This window comes from Panthera uncia, chromosome F2, assembly GCF_023721935.1.
Source record: "Panthera uncia isolate 11264 chromosome F2, Puncia_PCG_1.0, whole genome shotgun sequence".
Lineage (NCBI taxonomy): Eukaryota > Metazoa > Chordata > Mammalia > Carnivora > Felidae > Panthera > Panthera uncia.
The window spans coordinates 36,330,222-36,353,219 of NC_064812.1; the positions used below are offsets into that span (position 1 = coordinate 36,330,222).

Below are 22,998 nucleotides of genomic sequence, written 5' to 3' on the forward strand. Positions count from 1 at the left end.
ACGTAACTAGGGTTTAAGGGGTCTACTCTGAGATCAAAGCTTGGGCACCTAACAATTGCACTATATTTCAGAAGGGTGGACTTACAACTGGGTAAAATGCCTGTACAGAAAGAGTTGATCTGTATATTTACACCAACCTGAGGGAATCACTAATGCCTGCCATGAATCTACAAAATTGTACCAGACTTGCTCAACATTTTTATTAATGACTTGGATAAAGGATAGAAGTTGTGCTTATCAAATTTACAGATGTCAGAAAGCTAGAGAGAAGATAGCTAATGCTGTAAATGAGAGAATCATGATCTAGAATGATCTTGGCAGATGGGAATAACAGGCCAGAGCCAGCAAGAGGAAATTTAATAAGGATCCTGGTAAAATCCTACATTCTGGCTACAAAGGTAAGTACAATGAGGAACACCCTGCTTAAGGGCATAATACAAAATGTGGAAAGCTAGGAAAATCATTAGATCCATTGATATAGTCAGTCTCCTACAGACTGAGTTCAATGTGATAAATATGCAACAATGGCCAAATGACCTCATGTACTTCTCTCACTGGCTCTCTGACCTCTACCTCTTCAAAGCTGAAACTAGCCTATTTCATCTAATCTGAGATGCCATTGATTACAAGATGCACCAGGACTTAGAACCACTGAGAAGTGTGGAGGGAATGCCATCAATAGAACTAGGACACAGTGCTTTCAGATCACCTCGCACTTTTATTTTATAATCATTGAAAGAACTTTTGAACTTTAATAGCTCTTTGAGGCAGATGTAGGGGGGTTGTTGCAGCTCCCGACTTACAGCTGTTAGCTCTTACCCAGGAACGGGCTTTTGGGGTTTTTGTTGTTGTTGTTGTTTGTTTGTTTTGTTTTTGTTTTTTTAATTCTCAAGTTCGTTAACATACAGTGTAGTCTTGGCTTCAGGGGGTTTTTAAGGACACCAGAAAGACACCCATGGTGCCAGAGGGGGGGATTCATGGAATTAGAGTCTCACTAACCAGCCTCAACAGAAAGCCCCCTGCAGAAGTGTCAGCAGACTTGTTTGGAGGCATAAAGGAAAAGAACCTCCAAGTGAAAGGACTTAGTCTTCCACCAAGACTCTTAGGATCACTACGAGAAAAATTCCTCATGCTGCAGGGTCTAGGACTTGGGATGATTTCCAGATGGGAATCCACAAGTGACCATGGACTTGGCTATTTCTTCCAAAATTGTTCAGCAGATTACTTCCATCAGTATAGAGCCAGGAATGCAGGTTGAAGTCACTATTGCTGATGCTGAAATTAGCTTTTTGAATTAGTTGATTATGAATTACTAAGAAAGAGGCTTAATAGATTTTATCACATCAATTGTGCCTAGCACAGAAGGAAAATATAAGAGAAATAAATAGGTTAAACTGTTCTCCCAAATGTCTCCTTTGGAGTCCGATCTTCTGAAATGCGTTGCACTTCAAAGTTGGGATATATATGTCTTGTTTTTCCAAGCACAATTGTCCTCTGTGCCACCAGGAACATCAGTGAGGCAGCATTTATTTAAACGGTTCCTTCAAGGATTTTCTTCAAGCCAATGGCTCCACCCTCTACCCCCCATTTTAATACAGGTTCTTTATCTTTTTAGAAGGTGTCAGCAGAGGATTTCAGAAAACAACCGGGATTTTATTACTTCCTGAAACGGTCCTTAAATTGTTTGTTGAATGAAAAGTTGATGAGTTGCTGTTGTCCATTTGTGCCATTAGAAATACAAAGCAGGTTGGTACATGTGCAGGCAGCTGGTGCTACATCATGTCTGGTGCAGCAATTCTAGAATACCATGGATCAGAAGATGCATCTTAATTTCAGAGATGTTAAATGTGACAAGATGCGTATCTAAGAATCAATAAATTTCGGTAATTATGTTCTACCTGCAGGTTGGACCTCTTCCAAACTTTGGGATCTTTACTGTCCCATGACAAGGGAAATTCAAAAGACTCTTACATTCATGAATTTAATAGTCACAGTTGTGCCTACTTGGTGCAACTTAATCTAATAACCCATCATTTTGCTAAGAGAAGTTGAATCCTCAGCTTCGAGGCAGGGGCATAAGTCAGTTACCCAGGTGGAGAGTGACTTTGGGTGACAATCAGTAGCCCACCTCAGTGTTCCTTCCCAGTCCTTTGCACCTCACGGAATGGGCAGTAATCATCACATACTCAATGACGATCTTTCTTGAAATGTGTGGTGATGAAGCTGGGATTTCCAGATAACAGGATGCCTCTCATAAATATTACAGTGAAAAGCAAAAAAATTGAACTCAGGCTGACTTGGGTTCTATTCTGACACTTACTGGATGTATGATCTTGGCTGAGTTCATCTTGCTAAGCTTCAATGTCCCTGTTGGTACAATACCCCATTGGTATCATCATAATTATCATTATTAAATAAGGTAACATATGTAAAATGCTGCACGTTGTGCCTGGCACATACAGTGAATGAACAATAAGTGGTGTATCAGAATGAATTTCAGATGGATCAAAGATTTAAATGTAAAAAGTGAAATAATAAAAATAGTTGAAGATGATGTGGGAGATGGTTTTTATAATGTCGGAATGGAGAAGGCTTTTCTAAATAGGATATATGTGAAGGAGGAGAAGGAGCAGAAAAAAAGCCAAAAATGAAAAGATGGATACATTTGACCACTCAGAAAAGAAAACTTTCTACATAGAAAAATATACCACAAGCAGGGACACCTGGGGGCTCAGTCGGTTAAGCATCCGGCTTCCGCTCAGGTCAGGATCTCGTGGCTGGTGAGTTCAAGCCCCGTGCTGGGCTCTGTGATGACAGCTTAGAGCCTGGAGCCTGCTTCAGATTCTGTGTCTCCCTCTCTCTCTGCCCCTCCCCCACCCTCTCTCTCAAAAACAAACATTAAAAAAAATTGTTTAAATACCATAAACAAAGGAAAGAGCCAAATGACCAACTGGAAAAAAGTAGTTGTACCATATAGCACAAAGGGTTAATTTCCTTAATATATAAAGATCTTCTAATTAAGTAGAAAAGTCAGAACTACAACAGGCTATTTGGTTTCTGCACCCTTCCTCTAATAGTGTGTTTTACTCACCTGCCAGGACCTCTGCCCACCACCAAGGACAGGTTCTTCCTCATACTGCTGCTCTTCACCTTGGACTCCCTTTCTTGCCTCCTTCTAGAAATCCCCACTGAATGTAAGCCCACTGAGGAAGGAAAGCCTTGCCCCTCCACTGGCCCCAGGACCTCCCCATAGCTTCCAGGTTCTGAAGATGCTAGATTGGCTCTCCCCAGTGAGGGCTGAGCTCCAATTAGGATAGAGTTTAAACTTTTGTCTTGTTTTGGGGCGCCCGGGGGGGCTCAGTCGGTTAAGCATTCAACTCTTGGTTTCAGCTCAGGTCACGATCTCTCCGTTCATGAGTTCAAGCCCCATATCAGGCTCCATGCTAGCTGTGCGGAGCCTGCTTGGGATTCTCTCTCTCAGCTCCTCCCCCACTCATGCTGTCTGTCTGTCTCTCTGTCTCTCTCTCTCTCAAAATAAATAAATAAAACTTAAAATGTGTTTTGTTTTGTTTTGATATAGTATTGCGATCATATTCAGGGAGCAATACTCTGGAATATTCTGTGTTGATCAACTCACATTCCTTTCTTAGATAAAGGGCAGTGCATTGAAAGGAAGGCAGTCATCTGGGGGTAGGAATGAAAACTATGTCATTCAAGAAGCAGCTGAAGGAACTAAGGATGTTAGGGTTTGGGGGAAGCTGCTTCAAGGAAACACAACTAGAGGGGCTATCTGTCCTAGGAGGTGGGTTAGGCTTGCCGGGTATAGTAACTAACTGAAGGCAGAACTCAGGGCAAAGGGTAGAAGTCACGGGAGAGGATTCAATAAACTTCAGAACAATTAGAGCTTGCTAAAAATGAAATGAATGCCTTCTAAGGGAATGACCTCTTGTAGCTAGACATATATAAGCAAATGGTGGATGACAGACTTTTGAGGGAGAAATCCTTTTCAGAGAGACTACCACTGGCCAACCTAATACCTGTCTCTGTCTCTGTCTCTCTCATACACACACACACACACACACACACACATCCTCTGCCTCCCCTTCTGCACTTTATTTTTTCTCCATAGCATATAGCAACACCCAACATCCTATATATTTTACTTTTTTATCTTGCTTACTGTTAATCTTCCTCAGCTAGAATAGAATCTCTTGGAGATGAAGAATTTGGTCCATTCTGTTTGTTGCTATAACCCCATTATTTGGGACATGCTTGGCACATAGCAGGTGGTCATTGCTGAATGAATGAATGAATGAATGGTCATTGTAGGAGATGCTGCCTGGGGTGAGTAGAGGGTCTGACTATCTCTGGGCGCTTTCTAGCTCTAGAATCTTGAGAGTTTATGTATCCTATGAAGTGTGCCCTGTGGTTCCAGACATTTGGAGCCACCCTTGGCTGGAGAGGCATGTGACTGAGAGGATCATCAAGGCCATGTGGGAAGATTTCTCAATAGGTGCAGAATGTGTGTGGCTAGTGGAGAGCAGGGACAGGTGTGACTGTTGGGTGGGGGGTGGGTAGTCTTCAATGAAGGGAGTGATTTGAGACATGAGCTACAGAGAGGCAGGCTTGGGTTTTGGATGGCAGCCTCAGCCTTTGAGCAAGTTACTTAATGTCTCCAAGGCTCAATTTCCTCATTTTCAAAAACCTCGTAGGATCGTTGTGAAAACGAGATGTGAGTCACTGGGCCCTAGGCCAATCGCAGAAGTTTGTTGTTCAGAAAGTGCTTGCTTCCCTTATGGTGATTCCTGTTGTGCTATTTAACTTGAGTTTTGATCGGGGGAGACTTTCTAAATAGAGATGTGTAAAAAGGACTTGCAAAGTAGAGGACAGGACCTCTGCCAAGGCTTGCGTGCAGGAAAGCAACAATTATATTGGAGCACCAAGGTCAGAAGCAGTGAGTCTAGACCCAGACTGTCTGGGTTCAGATCCTGGCCCTCACTTGCTAACTGGATGACCTTGGGTAAACTCCTTAACCTCTCTGCGCTTCAAATCCTCATCTGTAAAATGGGGCCAACAACAGTATTACAGGTTGTTGTGCGGATTGAAGGAGTTACTGTACGTAAAACTTGGAACAGTGACTCAGAACAGTGACACTGTGAGCACTCTACATGTGTTTGCTTTAGGATTCTCACGTACCCTGAAGAAAGTCTACCCACATCTGTGTGGTTGAAGGGGATGAGAGAAAACATGGGAAGGCGGGAAGGTAGGGGTACACCCAATATGGGTGTCGTGGGAGTGTGAGCTCTGCCAGAACTCACATGTGTTAAGTCCGGGCCCACATTCACCGCCCAGCCTGTATTGCCCATCTACTTCCCATAGAAAACATCTCCCAACTGGAGATTGGTGCTTTCCATGTACGTTTCCATGTACTGCATTGTATGATCATGTATGTGTTCATATTCTGCCTCACCAACTCAATTGTGAATTCATTGAGGAAGAAAAGAAAACACCTGTCCTAGGCCTAAGTTAATCCAGTCTCTTTTCACTATATTCTGCCATGAGTGTAAGAGGGATGTGTGGGTGGGTAAGAATAGCCTTGGGATCAGGCGGTCCTGCGTTTTAATCCTAGCTCTCTTACTTCCCGAATATATGACCTGGCCAAATCGGTTCATCTTACTAGATCTGTTTCACTATCTATAAAACAGAGACAGTTTTATCACCTACCTCATCGGGCTGCCGTAAAGATCGAGATGATGCAAAAAAGCATTTAGCACAGAGCCTGTGGTCATAGTAAACATTGGGTAAGTGGTAGCTTTGATTATGCTCGAGACAAAAGAGAACATGGCTAAACGTGATCCTATCAGAAGCACAGTCTGTGATTTACAGTGGATTGGAGCAAAGGTGGCAAGGTGAGGCCCCCACTGCGACAGTCCAGCATTGAAGTGAATTTTGATCTGTTATCTTTGGTCCAGGGCACCCCATCCCCCAAGGTGGAAGCACCGTTCATTTAACCCCGTGAAAATGACTCTCTTGGTTTCAGTCGCAAAACGATAAGTACCTACTATGAACTGTATCAATACCAATTTCCTGGCTGGGATATTGTGCTACAGTAATGCAAGAAGTTGCCTTTGAGGGAAACTGGGGGAAGGCTATATGGGATCTCTATTATTTCTTCTAACTGAATATAAATGTACAACAATCTCAAAAGTTATTTAAGAATAAGTACCTAAATTAACTCTTATTTTTCACACCCACTCTTTTGTGGCCTTCTTTCTCCCTAATTCCTTTTCCATAGGTCTTGATTATCCCCGTGTCCTGCACACAACAGCACTTAAATTGAATAATATTGAGGTCCCACCAAAAATACGGTGAGAAAAAAAAAACAATGGACCATAATTGAGTGTTTGGTACCTGCCAGAATGGTTCAGAATACTTTATATATAATAACTCTTTTAATCTTTATAATAGCCCTTGAAGTTTTTATAATCCTCATCCTACAAACGAGAAAAATCAGGCTTTGAAAAATTAAGTAACTTGTTCAAGGTCGTGCCTCAGAGCCAAGACTCCAAGTTTACTGGGCTCCAAAGCCTCATTGGCCACTGTGCTTTGCAGATCTCATAAAATCTGAGAGTTCAGTCATTCAAAACAACATTTTAAGATGTATTTTTGATAACCATTGGGGTTTCCTTTATCTGTGCTCAACAGATTCTATAGACTGGCCCCCAGGAATCAAACATTAAGGAATGGCAAACCAAATCTCTCGCCTCTGTCAAGCCTTTGCCCAAATGTCTCCTTGTCCGTGAGACCTTCTGTGACCACCATATTGAATGCCTGCCACCCACCCCCCTGCAACCTCCCCTGCACACACGTACCCCTGCTAGGTGACCACTTGTCCCGGTCTGCCAGGAACTGAAGGGGTTCCTGGGATATGGGGCTTTTCACCTTTAAAGTCACTACAGTCCATGGAAAACCTGGAGGAGCAAGTCCCCCTACCTTGCTAAGCCTACCTTATCTCCCTGCCCTGCAAGTCAGGCAGACATCTGGGAACAGAACATTCCAAGCAGAGACAATAGCTAGTCCAAGGCCTTGAGGCAAAACATGCTTGGTAAATCAAAGAAAGAGCAAGGAGGTGAATGTGGCTGGAGTGGAGTAAATGGGAGAGAGCATGGTAGGAAATTATGACTGAGAGTGAGGGGAGGAGGCAGATCACGTGGTACCTTATAGTCTCAGTAACGACTTCAGATTCTAATTTGATTGAGAACAGAAGCCATCGGAGCGTTCAAGAAAAGCACTAACATGCTCAGACTTACATTTAAAAAGTATCCCCATGTTGATAATACATTGGGGTGGTGGGAAGGCAGGGGGCAGGGTAAGGGCAGATGCGGGATGAAGAGTTTGGAGGCCATCGCAATCATCCAGGTTGAAAGATGGTGACTTGGACCAGGAGGATGGCAGTGGATAGAGTGACAAATGGTTAGAATCAGGGTAGCTTCAAAGGCAGAGTTGGATTTGCCGATGGGTTGGATGTGCGGTATAAAAGAAAGAGGGGAGCCGACAGTGATTCTTAGGTTTTTGGCCTGAGCAACTGGTGGAAAGGAGCTGCCACGTGAAGAAGACCAGGGGAAGAGCAGGTTCCAGGGCGCAAGTCAAGAGTTCAGTGTGGGAAGTGTAAGTCTGAGTCGCCTAGTAGAACACAAGTGAAATGCTATGTGCCGGTTTTAGATAGGCCAGTCTGGGGCTCCTCAGAGGGGCCAGAGACATAGAATCAGAGCCATCACCGCCTATGGGCTACATGCGATGTGGCGTCCTGTACGGGGTCAAACAGAAACCGAACGTTACTGGAGAAACTGGCGAACCCCTAAGAGTGCAGCAAATAGTGATGTACCGATGTTAGTTTCTTGGTTTTGACAACGTACCATAATAGTATAAAATGTTGACATTAGAAGTAACCGGGTAAGGGATTTTGGGGGGTTCTCTGTCTTACCTTTGCAACTTTTGTGTAAATACAAAAGTATTCCAAACCAAAGAGGTGGGGGAGGGAGGGGCAGAGGGAGCTAGAGAAAATGGAGAGTGAGCCATGGAAAGGACTAGCAAATACAGACACTTCTCTCAAGACAGTACAGTTTGTCTGTGGATGGTTGTTGGGCTTTGCTGAAATTCTACCACTACCACTTTCAACTTTCAACGGTTTGGCAAAGACTATTTCCCTACTTTTAAAGCAAATACTCCTGGGGCGCTTGGGTGGCTCCGTCAGTTAAGCATCCGACTTCGGCTCAGGTCATAATATTGTGGTTCCTGCATTGGAGCCCCACGTTGGGCTGTGTGCTGACAGCTTGGAACCTGGAGCCTGCTTCAGATTCTGTGTCTGCTTCTCACTCTCCCCTCCCCCACTCATGCTCTTTCTCTCTCTCTCTCTCAAAAATAAATATTCTAAAAAATTAAAAATAAATAAAGCAAATACCCCTATAGAAGGTAATCCATTAATCATTGTTAGTCATTTATACTTTAGTATAAATGAGTTTATCAGATACTTTTCTGAAAGCAAGTAGAGGAAGAAGGCAGGAAGTCGGGGTTTGCTTCCTTCATAATTTAATCTAGGACTAGGCATCTTGGGTGAGGCACTTTATGCATGTTTTAGTTTTGCTTTCATTCTTTATATTACCCAAGTATAAATTCATCATTCTTAAGCCTGTTTCTTTTCTTTCTTTCTTTCTTTTTTTTTTAATAGTTGCTTGCAAAATTGGGGGCAGAAACTTATTTCTCCCTTGGTTACGAGTGCTTTTAGGAAGTTACATTTTTACTGCTTTGCTTCTGGCAGTAACCCAAGGGTAATTCACTTTAGAAAACCGTATCTGAAGCCCCAGATGGCATTGCCTAGCCAGAGGATGATGGTGGGAATGGCAGTCTCTCTGAAAATTGCATGTTCTTGCCTTATCTCACTGTCACAGATCCTAAAACTTTTTACTTCTCCTGTTATTTAGGCAGAGTGTATGGGGTTCCTGGGAGTAGGAGAAAAACTCATAACAAGGTGAGAAGATCTTATATTTAAAGAAACAATTCTCTGCATCCTTTTTTTCTGAGTCACATACCATATTTGGAACTTTGTCATCCAACATTAATAAATGTCTTGTGAATGAAAGCAGTAAATATATTTTGAACTACCTGTATCTTAAATAAGAAAGTTCATAGTTTCTTAAATAAGAAAGTTCATAGTGTTGCAAACTAAAACTTTGTTTGTTTGTTGCAAACAAAACTTTGACTTTTCAAGGATGATGAAATCATACTTAAATAATCTTGTTTTAGTTTATCAAAGCAAAAACTTGAACTTCCAAAGGCAGAGGGAGATATATACTAGCCAATTAGGAACCATGAAATGTCTACTAAACTTTAAAATACAACTGAGTTTGGTGTGCCTGGGTGACTCAGTCGGTTAAGCATCCAACTCTTGGTTTTGGCTCAAATCATGATCTCGTGGTTTTGTGAGTTCAAGCCCTGCATCTGGCCCTGTGCTGACAGTGCAGAGCCTGCTTGGGATTCTCTCTCTCTCCCTCTCTCTCTCTGTCCCTCCCCTACTTGTGCTGTCGCTCTCAAAATAAATAAGTAAACTTAAAAAAATTTTTTAATATAAAATATAATTGAGTTCATTATTTCATGTGAACTCATTTCCATAAGATGTGCATTGGTTTTTTTTTATTAGAAAAAAAATCCTACCGTAGTATCCTTTTTCAATTTATAATGTTGTAATGGGGCCTTTTTGATCTTTGAACACCAAAATTCTCCTCAGCTTACGAGGCCTGTCATTGCCTTCAGGGCCAAGTTATAGAAAAATGAGAACCTGCCCAAAACCTCATTAAAGAGAAACACAAAACCTTTTATGTTGATTGGATATTCAGCCTAAAATCACAGTGCTTGTGGAACCAAGGATCCTTGTGTCAAGTGTAATTTAAAATACTGTGTTTTTACCTGGAAAGGAAAGGGGGTCCTTAGCTTGCCTTACACACTGATCAGAAGGTTCCTTTGGCTTGGGTGGTTAGGAAGGACCCCTCTGGAAAAATGACATTTAAGCTGAGACTGAGCTTATTTCCATTTTGCACGGGGCTCCGCGAGTTATGTAGCCAGTTCCGCTTGATATAGACTAGCGCTTTGTGGAATATTTGCTCAGGGGATGACAAGAAGGAGCCAGCCGTGCAGATGGATGTGCCAGGCAGAAGGTCCAACAAGTAGCAAGCCCTTGCAGTGGGAAAGAGCTCAGCGTGTGTAAGCTGGGCTGCCAGGGGCATCATCCACCCTGCAGCCCGCTGAAGAGCCCTCCTGGAGTTACACAGTGCACAACCTCCGCATCTGTACATGGTAGCCTTGTGTTTGAGAAACGGAAAACTCAGTGTGGATAGATCACTGTGAGGTGGAGGAGAGCCAGTGTAGACAGACTATTACAAGGGGGAGGACAGATTATTACAAGGAGATGGAATAGTCAGGCAGGGGCCGGATCACATAGGGCCGCATAGACCATGGTAATGAGCTTGGATTTTATTCTGAGGTGAGAAGGAACCCAGGTGAGTTTTAAGCAGATAAATGACATGATCCAATTTACTTACGAGATGACTCCAGGTTCAGCGTAGACAATTGTTGGAGGGGGTCAAAATAAAAGCAGGGAGACTGGCTAATAGCCCAGGTCAGTGACAGTGTCATGATGGCTTGGACTTTGGTGATAGCAGCACAAAGTTAAGTGTGAGCTGATTCAGTATATATTTTAGAACCAGTAAGGAGCATTTACTGGTAGCATTTATGCCTGGTTTCTGCTGACAGCTACTAACCTTTGTTCTATGTCATAGGAAATCACTAAATTCTCAATCAAGGTCATCCCACGTGTCCAAGTTGACAGAGTCCTGTCTGTTTCACCTGTTACGAGAGTGTGCAGCTGCATCACAGATCCGGGTTTATTCAATCTGGATCATAAAGTTATGGTCTTACATGAAACAAGGGATGCGGGATTTGTGAACATGTTTGGTTTGGGTTATCAAGAGTCTATTTCCTGTCAATAGGAAATGAAATCATAAAAAATAAAACTACCGATAGGACTCAACACGGGAACTGCTGTATCATAATGACCGTGTTCCCATGGTGATCTCACAAGATATGCAAACACCCGGGGCCACTTTACCGTCAGCAGACGACTTAGGAGTGACACTGAGCCCATTGGTAGATGGTCGGCGTCTGCCTGTAGCCTCAGAGGCCTGCCGACAACCAAAAACATTTACCAGGAGCAGGATGCTGGAAGCTGCCATAGTATTCCACTAACCGGAAAGCCACCCTGACGCGTGATTGTCAAAGATTTAGGAATATAAAAGAAAAGTCAAATTGAGCGCTTTGGAGGTAAGCAACTTTGGTGCCAACTCCACGCTCAACCTCAAGACCCATGGGCAGCCTAGAGGACAAAGTCACATTGGTGGACCTTGTCCTTGATTCAGGTGTCTGGTACCTCCAGCAAATCAAGCTGCCCACGCTTTAAAAATCTGTGGAAGGTAGCATCAGCCGTGCCACGGACTTGAACTTGAGTCAGGCCTGCTCGTCACGAGGCTCCTCTTTCCAGCGGAGCATGGTGGGTGGAGGCGTGCGACAGTGACTTTGCTTTGCTCTGAAGTTGGGACACAGGCACAGCACACCATAAAGACAACAGGCAACATGACGGTGGAATGTTCAGGAAGAAGAAGAAAGCCTGGAAGCCAACCTGCTGTGTCCCGATTAGACTCCGGGTGGGTCGGCTCAATCGAACAGGAGGCAGAAAGGACCTCGATCATTTTGGAAACCCGTGCTACCGACGGACAGAGGGCCATCATCCAGAGGACAATTTTTATAGCCCGGTCCAGTGTCGGGGAGAATGCTGAGCCTTTCTGTGTAGGCATGGTCTTAGAGGAGAGCAAGCGTGGCTGACAGGGCACCTTCTAATGAGAAGATTAGAAACAGAACACACAGCTCGTCCTGGCTGTGCCTCCAGCTGTGGAACCCAGGGCACGCCCTTAAGTCGAATTTTGGTTTTTCTCCGGTGTCACCAAAGATCACTCCTGAGTGTCCGTCCTATGTGTCGCTCGCTGCTGCAGCATTTGATACTGGTACCTGTCCCAAGCCTAAAACTCCTTCCTATCTGGTTCGAATGCAGATTCTGAATCCGTGGGACTGGGGGTGGGGCCCGAGATTCTGTATTTCTACCACGTTTCCAGGGAAGGCAGGTGCTGGTGGTCCGTGGACCATGCTTGTAGTAGCACAGCCCTCGCCTAGTTCCTGGCCCTTCGAGGCACGTGGTGGCATTTACCTCTCCCCGCCCATCTCTGCTCCCCCCTCTTGGTGCCTTTGACGTTTTCTCATACCACTTGCACATGGCTCCCCGCACCACGCTTTAGTTAGCTGCTGTCTCCGTGTCTCCCACGAGACTGCGAGCGGTTTGGGGGTAGAAACTACACAGCCTTCCTTTCAATGTCATCCGTGCCCTGCGTTGGACCAGGTATATAAAAAAAGGATCAATCAACGTTTGATGAACTAAGCCTGTAAATTGGAAATCAGAACATCAGTGCTGCCTGCCTCAACGAGTTGTTGTCGTGAGCAAACGCGGTAATTTGGGAGAGCGTGGAAACGGATCGTACGGTACAAACATAAAGTGTTATTATCAATCAGCTTTCTACTCTGCAGCAGTTCAGACCCCTGTAGCTGAAGCATGTTGGTTGTGGCATTCGCTCGGGCTCTGATGATTATAAAAACTCAGATGCATCTATGATTTAAAAATAAACCACATTCTCTCCAGGCTAACAAGGGTGGCAGTATCTGCCCATGGTAAGCAAAGTCATTAGAATGATGTAAATAAAAAGGGTGTATCTTTCACCAATCAATCAGTCGACAAATCAGTTAATCGTGAAGCAGGTGCCTCTCCCCAAGTGGCAGCTGGGCTTTCTTATCTACCTCCCTGAAATGAGCAAGTGATGTCAATCAGCCTTATGCCTGTTTGGAGGTGGGGAGGCTGACGGGGGAAGGTGAGGTCAGAGGGTAGATGTGAGAGCAGTTCAGAACGAGGCTGGAGACCAAGAGGAAAACACCCACGTCTCTCTTCGGGAGGGGCCTGGGCCATGAGGTGGGGGTATTCCAAGTGGCTTTACAGCCACAGGCACCACCCTGCCTGTGCCATTAGCAGAGGTTCCCAGGAGGGTTGGGAGGGCGCGTGCCTGAAAACTAGTCACTTGGATGGAATTCCTCCCTGGAAAAAAGTTACACTTGAGAGCTCCTGCTGCGATTCATCTGAAACCCATTCGGGTATGTTTTCCTTTTGTGTTGCAGATGATGATGATGGGAGCCAAGAGCTCTCCCAGGCTCGCCCTGCTTTTTGGTAGGGGTGGGTGGGTGACAGTGACGGCAGGCAGGGTGGTGGCACAAGGGGGCCGGGATGAGAAGGCTCTTTGTAATCCTTAGGTTTCTCTGGGCAAGTGTGGGATTCCAGCCAGTTATTTCTAAGTAGGGATGGGAGGGGAAGAAAGTTAACGTGGAGGCCAAGTTCCTAAAAGCCAGCAACCTGGGGACCTTTAGCAAGGGGTGGCTAGTGTGACAGTTTGATGTAGATCGAGAATGAATGCCTACACACCAATAAAATAATATTGTAAAAATGATTTCGGCGATAATGAGGTTGAGTTCGTGGCAAAGAAAAATTGTAAGAAACCAAAATACAAAGCAAGCCATGTATTAAGAATGTTCAAAGTAAGTGGACTATGTATGTATGTATCATTCACAGAAGTATTAATTCTGGTTATACGTGGGTGATTTTAATTTTCATGTTTACTTTTTCTGTATTTTTCCTAACATGTATTATTTTATTCCGTGGGAAAATCTTTTCCTCAGAAAAAAATTTAGGGGCACCTGAGTGGCTCAGCTGGTTAAGCATCCAACTCTTCATTTTGGCTCAGGTCATGATCTCACAGTTCATGAGTTCAAGCCCCACCTTGGGCTCTCTACACTGACAGCACGAAGACTGCTTGGGATTCTCTCTCTCTCTCTCTCTCTCTCTCTCTCTCTCAAAAATAAGTAACTTTAAGAATAATTTGCTTAAGTTTAGAAATAAATGAACAAACCAAAAGATTAATAGTAATTGTGAATTATGGAGTCATGAATATCTGATATTTCTTAATTTTACTTTTAAAAAATGTTTGCCATTTGCATCCACGTGGATGGAACTGGAGGGTATTATGCTAAGTGAAATTAGTCAGTGAGAGAAAGACAAATATCATATGACTTCACTCATGTGAGGACTTTAAGAGACACAACAGATGAACATAAGGGAAGGGAGACAAAAATAATATAAAAACAGGGAGGGGGACAAAACAGAAGAGACTCTTAAGTGTGGAGAACAGACAGAGGGTTACCGGAGGGCTTGTGGGAGGGGGATGGGCTAAATGGGTAAGGGGCATTAAGGAATCTCCTCCTGAAATCATTGTTGCACTATGTGCTAACTAACTTGGATGTAAATTTAAAAAAAAATAAAATTAATAAAATAAAATAAAATGTAAAAAAATTAATTTAAAAAAATTTTAAATGTTTATTTATTTGTTTGGGGGGTGGGGGAGGAGCAGAGAGAGAGGGAGAGAGAATTCCAAGTAGGCTCTGTGCTGTCACCACAGAGCCTGACATGGGGCTTGATCTCATGAATGGTAAAATCATGACCTGAACTGAAATCAAGAGTTGGACACTTAACCGACTGAGCCACTCAGGTGCCCCTTAATTTTACTTTCTGTATGTTCATGATGTTCAACATGAATACATACTGCATTTGTAATTTAAAATTTTAAGTTTTCTTTAAAAAAAATTTTTTTTTAATGTTTATTTAGTTTTGAGAGAGAGAGAGACACAGAGCATGACAGGGGAGGGGCAGAGAGAGAGGGAGACACAGAATCTGAAACAGGCTCCAGGCTCTGAGCTGTCAGCACAGAGCCCGATGCAGGGCTTGAACCACGAACTGTGAGATCGTGACCTGAGCTGAAGTTGGACGCTTAACCGACTGAGCCACCCAGGCACCCCAGATTTTAAGTTTTCTTAAAGTATATAATAGCGGAAGCAAATAAAGAAAAGTCCACATTGCCCAGTTCTAAACCTCAAAATGATCCCTGATTCCTTCCCCTTTTACAACCTGCACTTTCCTTATCAGCAAACGGTGTTAACTCTGTTTCCAGAATCTCACCGTTTCTCCCCTTCCGCCTCTTGCCCAGCACCTGACTTATACTGTGGTAACCTCCTGATATCTCTGATTCCATTCTCTGCCCTCTACAATCTCTTCTCCACATTGTAGCCAAAGAGAGCTATTGACCCATAAATAGGGTCATGTCTATCTTCTGCCTAGAACCTTCAATGGCTCCCCATTGCCCTTAGAGTAAAATCCAGACTCTTCACCCTGGCTAGAGCCATCTCTCCAACCTCTTCCCCTTGCTCATTTCACTCCAGCCATTGTCTTTCTTGCTGTTTCTCAGCTTAGGAAGAGCTTGCCTTTGTGGTTCCCTCTCCCTTAGAATGTTCATCCCACAGACCTTCAAATGCTGCTTCCTTCTCCTGAAGAAGAACAGAACCTCCCACACAGGAGGTGCTGATAGTTTAGAATAAATTAGAGGTGGGGTGGCTAATGGAATTCCAAGTCTATACTCATCAAGGCAAAGGAAAGCAAAATTCTTTCTTCTGGCCCATTCTGAGGGGCTTCATGGAAAAGATAGAACATACGGGGAGGTATACAATTCCCACAAACTGGTCCCAACCTACCCTTTCAGCCATCGTTTCCAAAATGTCCACTCTCTTTGAAACCTTTCCCCGGAGTATCCTTACTCTCTCTTTTTTCTTATTGCTGGATACCTCCATTTCCATCATCAACCCTTCAATCTCTTGATCACTGGTCTAACTTCAGGAGCAAGTCTATATAAGGACCATAGAAGCCCATAAGCCTGCTTCCCCTTCCACGGTTCAGCTCTGGAACGCTCATGGTTCCAAAAGAAAACTTCAGATTTCTTCCTTGCACCACTTTTCCCCTGCTGCTCCGTAGAGGCAGTGCTGAGGTTGGTGTAGTCTGGGCTGTAGAGCATGGGCCCCGGGGTGATATCTGACTGCTCTTCTAGAAACTGTGTGTAAGGAGAACTATGGCAGGGGAAAGTCCTGCCTTTTGGTAGTATTACCTGAGGACTTTGCATTTAATAGCTAAGTCCGTGCCCTCGTGCAGACATACGATTTTAAATGTATTAGATTCAATAATATATGTACATAGACCAGGATCCCCTGGATGATCTCCTACCTTTTTCCTTTTTTTTTTTTAAACTTTTATTTTTTTATTTTTTTTTAACGTTTATTTATTTTTGAGACAGAGAGAGACAGAGCATGAACGGGGGAGGGGCAGAGAGAGAGGGAGACACAGAATCCGAAACAGGCTCCGAGCCGTCAGCCCAGAGCCCGACGCAGGGCTCGAACTTGCGGACCACGAGGTCATGACCTGAGCCGCAGTCAGACGCTTAACCAACTGAGCCACCCAGGCACCCCACTCCTACCTTTTTCCTACGTGAGGCCACTGTTACCAGTTTGAGAGATGATCGTTTAATTCATGAGATTTAGTTATGGTTACTAGTTAAGGATCTCCAGAACTGCAAATGTTTTCTCCCCCTTCCCCACATGTTCCACTATCACAAAGACTCTCTGTAATGAGTATAAGATACAAAACCTGGAGATGGTTTGCTGATGTTTAATTCAAATTCTAACCAGGCTCTTGCCCGAACCTTTGAGGCCCTAAGCGAGCCCGTGCTGTGTGCTGCCATTGGACAGACTTCTAGACAAACTAAAATCCAGAACTAGATTGTATTCTCTAGATTCCATTCGCTGCCCTCTACCATCTCTTCTGGATTTCTCCAGATCTTGGGGGCGATATTAGGGGGCAGCGAATCTTCTAGTCTCTGAAATCACCACAGGGGTGTTATCTGTCCCCTGGTATATCACCCACATGGGCTTTCTGCAACAGGCACAAACTCCTCTACTTTGTCCTGAGGCACAGTGAGGGTAACGTAGGGTCCTCTAAAGAGCATGTGTTCACCAGGCCTGGATTCAAAGCCCAGGTCTACTTGTATACTCTGTGCCCTCGGCCATGTCGCTGAACTCCCCGGAAGCTTCTTCCTCCCGTGTAAAATCAAAACAATATCTACCTCTAAGGGTTGTTGTAATGATTAAATGTAATGATGTGCAGGAACAGCTCTCCCCCAGTAGGCATTCCCCAGTTTGTGAAGGAACTGAGGGTCCATTCAAAATTCAGACGGCCTCCTCCAAGGGTATCTCATGTGCCTGGGTCCACCTGACTCTATGTAACATCAGCAATGGCTGGTTTCTCCAAGAAGGAGTCTCTCTTCCTGTTTGCGGCCAGCTCCTCTGGGAGCCATCCCGTCGCCCATCCCGTCCTAGCTCCTCTAGGACCTACTTCCATCATTAACTTTTTCTCTCCTGTGTCTTGAGTCTCTCTAGTCCACTGGCCCTTTGCTGTCGGGCTTGTTCACGCCTTTCACACTAAAAACAAAAGGTCCATCAGTGAATCTGGTGTTCTTTACCATCTCCCGCTCATTTACCTTCTCTTCTAACAGACAGACTTGAGGAGCCTGGGTAAGAGGTCATACCCTGCAGGCCGGAATAGACTTTCAGAATCTGCTCAAAGCTATAGGCTAAGTAAACCTCCCTTTTCTCTCCATGTTGGTGGTAAATGGGGAAGCCTTTGGATCCCACTTGCGGCCTGGAGCAGGGAAGGGAGGAAAGAGGCCCACGTCGTCTTCCTTCTTCCCTGCTCTTAAGAGCCCAGGGAGATTCCAGGTGGAAAAGCAGCCTTCCTTCCGAAGAATCATACAGACCATTTTAATTGAGTTCAAATGCCTGTGGTCTACACCAGCATCTCGATGGAGAAGCTCAGCAAGCCATGTGAAAGGATGGTCCACACTGTCTTCACCTCTTCCCCATTGATTCACTCCCGCCACACCCCATGGACCATCATCCCCAGGGTTACTGAAGACTCCCTTTGTGCCGAATCCAATGGACACTTTAAAGTCCTTATTTCCCGGATGTCTCTTGGGAGATCATCCTCTCCTCGAAACTTTCTCTTGGCTCCTGAAACTCTTTGATTCTGCTTCTCCTTCTCTGGTATCAGGACCTTTGTTCCTCTTCCTGGGCTCTTCCTCTGCCTATCCACTAAAAGTTGCTGCCTGGAAATTTTTCCTTGGACCATGGTCCTTGGTTGCCTGGGCAACCTCATCCAGTCTCAGACCTTACCCACCACGTCTATGTGGAGACCTTACGAATCTTAAGTCTGGCCCTGGCTTCCCCTCTTGAGAACCCAGAAACTACATAAAACTGAATGCTGAACATCTCCACTTGGAGATCTCACACGTACCTCCAGATTGGCATTTTCAAAACTGGCATTGTTTTCACCCTACTTAATCCCACACCCCTCAGATTCTACAAAACAAACCCTGGGATGCCCTCCCCTCTGTTCCATATACGAGTTCATGGCACTGCCATCTACTTGGATACACAAACTGGGACCCGGGTGTCCTCCTAGCCTTCTGTCTCCCTTATGCGTCCTTTTGACATTTTGTGTCCGGATATTAAATCCTGCGGGTATCTGCTTCTGAAATGTTTTTTTGGATTATAATAATTCACAACTACCTTTTCCTTTAGACAATAACCTCCTAACTGCCTCCGGACTAGCTGCTCCTTAAAATCATACTGTACCCTAGAGCTAGAGTGGTAAAAACAAATTTGCCCTGTCATTCTCTTGCTTAAAAAGCTCAAGGGGCGCCTGGGTGGCTCAGTCAGTTGAGTGTCCAACTCTTGATTTCAGCTCAGGTTATGATCTCACGGTTTGTGGGTTCGGGCCCTGCATCGGGCTCTGTGCTGGCAGTGCGGAGCTTGCTTGGGATTCTCTCTCTCTCTGCCCCTCCCCTGCTTGCGGGCTCTCTCTCTTTCTCTCTCTCTCTCTCCCCTCTCTCTCTCCCTCTCTCTCTCAAAATAAATAAATAAACTTAAAAAAAATTCAAATGGGGTGCCTGAGGGGCTCAGTCGGTTAAGCATCCGACTTTGGCTCAGGTCATGATCTCAAGGTTCGTGGGTTCAAGCCCCAGTAGGGCTCTGTGCTGACAGCTCAGAGCCTGGAGCCTGCTTCAGATTCTGTGTCTCCCTCTCTCTGCAACCCACCCCCCACCCCCCCGCCAATCCCCGGCTCTCTCTCAAAAACAAACATTAAAAAATTAAAAAAAATCCTCAAATGATTGTTTCCCCATGAGATTCAAGAGGCTCCTTGATTTAACCCCTCTTTCTCCAGTCATCTTTCAACTTAAATTTGTTATTCCTGCAACTCACCATGCTAGTTCTGTTCTCTGTGCCCTGGATTATGCTGAGAATGCTCTGCCCATCCCTGTTTATCTGCAAACCCTTGCTCAGTCTTTCAAGATATAACTCGGATGTTATATCTGAGTTCAAAGGACCCTTCTCTGAACCCTCAGGGCGGGCTGTGGCTCCGTATCGTCATAGCCTGTCACCATGTGTCCTGGGGAATAATGGGGAAGACTGGTAGTCTCCTGAGATGTTCCCTTGGTGAATGTACCAGTCTGGGCTCTGCTAGGAGTACTCAACCTGCCAGATCCAGAAACCTGATTTCATCAGCATGTTGAGAACAGAGCCACGTCTTAGCGGCTAACTCAAATTAACTAACTTCCTGAAAAATGTACAAAGTCAAAATATCAACGGATTAATTACAATAATTACTAGAACTTTCCTAAGGACTGTTTTCTTGGAGTGTGAGAGACCAGTGTGTTCTTGGAAAGCAACCTACCCCTGGAGGTGAATGAGGATCAGAACAAGGGCAGCTAGATAAATCAAGCAACTCATGGAATCAGGCTAAAGAAATGTGATGCCCTCATCCCCCCATCAGGAATGGGCTTGCCAATGGCACCATATTAGAAATCTGTTCACCAATGTTCCTTCTCCCCCGGCCAAAGCGCAGGTAGTCACTGCCCAGGCTAGCCTCTGTAATTCCCTTTCGACTTCCCTGGCTGACCAAACCCCCCTACCTCCTGGCCTGGGTGCTCCTTCTCATTAATCTTTTAATGAAGTTACTGACGAGACCTGTTGGCAAAGGCCATCCTTTCAGCTTTTGCGTTGATCCTCTAAGTGTGGATTTCAGACTTTAAGAACCCGAACTTATTTCCAGGTACTTGAGGGAGGCCTCTCTGTAGCAGCCAAATAGACACGGGAAACTTGTATCTGTCATGGGGAGAAGCAGGGGCTGGGGCGCGGCAGGGGCTGGGGGGACTGGGGAGAGGTTTCAAATGGATCCCCTCCTCCACCTCCCTTCCAGCACAATGTTCAGAAGCAGCAGGCTTTCAGACAGGGTTTTGGAGTTAGAAGCTGTGACTGCAGTGGTTCACGTTGTGGGGAGAAGACTAGAGGGCACGAGGCAGAACCCCGGTGGTCAGACCTGGAGACCCCTAGAGCAGGAAGGAACACAGGTTTCTCTGCACTCTTATACCTCCAGCCCCACACCACCAGCAGCCTAGGGCAGTGGTTCTCCTTGCAGTCCGGGAACCAGCAGCATCGGGCGTCACCCGGAGCTTGTCAGAAATGCAGATTCTCAGGCCCCACCCTGACCTGCGGAATCAGACTCTAAGGGTGTGGCCCAGGAATCTGTGTTTTAACAAGCCCTCAGAGTGAGCGTGATGTGCCATAAAATTTGAGAACTGCTGTCCTGTGGCCCTCCCACCGAGGGCCCACCTCCCCCTCCCAACCCATACCCAGGCCGGCCTGTTTCCCAGCAGATTCCCTCTGTATCAGGAAGTAGCTTTACCTGGGACAGCCTCAGCCATCTTGTTTTCCTGCTGTCTGTCTTCTGCGGGTCTGGCACACTGAAGACGTGTCACGCGCGGCTGACCAACTAAACTGAATTAGATGTGTTGGGATAATTGCATTTATTCTCAGGTCTCTACGATCTGGCCCTCTCCGAGATCTCCTCTCTTTCATGCCATTTCTTTCCATTTTCCTCAGAGGTTCCTTCTCCCGTCCGCATCTCCCTAATTCAAATGGGCAGAGCTCTTGAAGTCCTGTGATGCACAGTCTGTTCTTTCCTCCCCAAGTTCAATCCCTCGGAAGCACTTACACTGTTTCAGACACCACTGCTGTGCCATTGCCTCCAGACATAGAACTCGCCAGAAGGGTCCAACGCCTCATACTCAACATGGCTACCCCCTGCCCTCTACCCTCTTCATTCCTTCCTGCCCAGCCCACCCCCAATTGTCTGACTTCATTCCTTCTGTGAATGATCTCACTGGCCTCTCTCAATTTGGCTCCCACTCCTATTGATACTCTCTCTTCCACCTGAGGCTTCCGCTCCTTTACCAGTCAACACCTCGCTAGTATTTAAAGTCTCAATTCCTAGACAGTTGTGATTGGCCCCCAACTCCACCTCCAGTCTCTCTTAGCTCTGATCCAACCACACCTCAGCACTGTCAGGTTAATTTTCCTAGGACGGCACTACGGTCCTGACAGACAAGGGAACACCGACTGTTCCCCAAGAACATCACGTCTCCCTGTCCCAATGGTCCAGGCACCATTCCCATCAACAGGGAATTTTCATAGGCCCCTCCTGGCAGGGTCCATCCACCCACCTTGTCCTTACACCCTTGAGCTCAGCTCCTCTGTCTCCTCATTTGCTCTAATTTTTCTCCTCTTCTCTCTCATTCTGCTGTCTGGAACTCAAAGTTTATTCTTCATCATGCCAAGCCCTTTGACTCGTAACTTATCCCCTTAGGACTACCTTTTGACAATCAAAAGGCCTGAGAAGGTGTTGTGCTAAGTCAAGTTCTTTAGCTAGAGGCAGTTTTTTCTCCTAAAGGGAATTCTGTTGACTGCTTTTAATCTTAGCTGTGTATTTTTTCTTCCCACTACAGGGTGATGAAGGATCAAAGAGGTTCAGACTACAGCGGGTTATCAAGGAGACTCGACCTGGTCCAGGCCTATGTAGGCAGCAGTTTAGGCCTCCAGAGGCTCCCTGAGTACAGTGGGATCCTGAGAGAGGGAAGGCACCAGCTTTTAAGCAGGTGACAAGAAGAAAGTACAGAACTGGAATCCCTTCTAGAGGGAAAGCTGAACCCTGCCTTTAGAGAGAAGCAAGAGAGAGAGAACCACTAGAGAGAAGGCAAAAATTGACCCAGAGGCCAAGAGACACTCTGATCATGCAGAAACCTCCTAGCTAAGAAGGTAAACCCAGCCATTTCTTGGGAAGGTGTTCCTAAATTTGCTTCAGCTGACGTAATTGTTGTCTAAGTAAATATGCATCCCTCAGTCCTGCAAAGATTTAGAATTAAAGAGAGCTACGGTGAAGGAAATCACACCTCATGGTGTTATATTTTTATAGTAAAGAATCTACCTAGTTGGTATTTTAAATGCCTCTAATGTTTAAGGTTTTAAACACTCACATTTAATAGAAATATTTTAATTTTAATAAAGTATCTGAAAATGAACTTTGCAATGCTGATTTAAAGTGTATAACTGACTGGGGCACCTGCGTAGCTCAGTAGGTTAAGTGTCCAACTCTTGATTTCAGCTGTGCTTTTCTCTCCCTCTCTGCCCCTCCCCCCACTTGTATATGCATTTTCTCTCTGTCTCTCTCTCTCAAAATAAATAAATAGGGACGCCTGGGTGGCTCAGTCGGTTAAGTGTCTGACTTCAGCTCAGGGCATGATCTCACAGTGTGTGAGTTTGAGCCCCGCATCAGGCTTTGTGCTGACAGCTCAGAGCCTGGAGCCTGCTTCGGATTCTGTGTCTCCCTCTCTCTCTGACCCTCCCCCACCCGTACTCGGTGGGTCTTTCACTCTAAAAAATAAACATTAAAAAAAGTTGAAAATAAAAAAATAAAAATAATAAAGTGTGTAACTAATTATTAAAGCTTTTGATTTTAAGTTAGAAATCTTT

At 45.1% G+C, this 22,998-nt stretch overlaps 1 pseudogene; it reads left to right on the forward strand.

The window, feature by feature from the left end:
• Positions 1–308: 308 nt before the first annotated feature.
• LOC125924226 (40S ribosomal protein S20-like) lies at positions 309–2,790 on the forward strand (annotated as a pseudogene).
• The last annotated feature ends 20,208 nt before the right edge of the window (positions 2,791–22,998 follow it).